Genomic DNA, 1072 nt, shown 5'->3' on the forward strand with positions numbered 1-1072 from the left:
GTGTCCCTGGGGTGTCCCCACTGTCCCTGGGGTGTCCCTGGGGTGTCCCATTATCCCTGGGGTGTCCCCACTGTCCCTGGGGTGTCCCACTGTCCCTGGGGTGTCCCATTTTCCCTGGGGTGTCCCATTGTCCCTGGGATGTCCCATTGTCCCTGGGGTGTCCCTGGGGTGTCCCACTGTCCCTGGGGTGTCCCTGGGGTGTCCCATTATCCCTGGGATGTCCCTGGGATGTCCCTGGGGTGTCCCACTGTCCCTGGGGTGTCCCATTGTCCCTGGGGTGTCCCATTTTCCCTGGGGTGTCCTGGGGTGTCCCTGGGGTGTCCCTCTGTCCCTGGGATGTCCCTGGAGTGTCCCATTATCCCTGGGGTGTCCCCACTGTCCCTGGGGTGTCCTGGGGTGTCCCTGGGGTGTCCCTCTGTCCCTGCCCTCAGTGCCAGGAGCCCTCGTGGCGGTTCCAGGCAGATCCATGTGCGGATCCCCAGGGAAGAGCAGCCCCAAGCAGCCGAAGCCGTCCCTGGAGAGGAGCAGGCAGGGCTGGGGGCACGGCAGGTTTATCTGTGAATACCCCTGACACAACCCTGGGCACAGCAGAGCGGGATCCTCCTGCCCAGGGCTGAGCCCCCTCCCCTGGCCCCGCTGGGGAGGGGCTGCCACACAGATTTAGGGTTTAATTAGGGGCTGTCATGATCCCACAGGTTTATGGGTTTGTTTGGATCTACACCCAAGTGTCAGAGGGGAGAGAGACCCCTGGGGCTGGTCTGGGACAGCAATCCTGAGCTTTACCGGGTCCTGCTTCTCTAAAGGAACCATAAAAGGGTTTTTTTCCTAATTCCCACCCCAGGAACCCGCAGGGAAGTGAGGGAGGGGCATCATTCTTCCCCTGCCCTGAGTTCTGGGGCTCCTGGAGGCTGGGGCTGCCAGGATGGGGCAGTGGGGGCTGGCTGGATCCACAGCCACCCTGGGGTGCCTGGGTGTCACCCCCTGTGCCCCCAACACCCTCCATGGGCACCACGGAGCCGTGACCCAGATCAGGGAAATGATCCGGATTAAGGGAAAATCCCTGGATGAGGGA

Source organism: Parus major, chromosome 23, assembly GCF_001522545.3.
Source record: "Parus major isolate Abel chromosome 23, Parus_major1.1, whole genome shotgun sequence".
Classification (NCBI taxonomy): Eukaryota; Metazoa; Chordata; class Aves; order Passeriformes; family Paridae; genus Parus; species Parus major.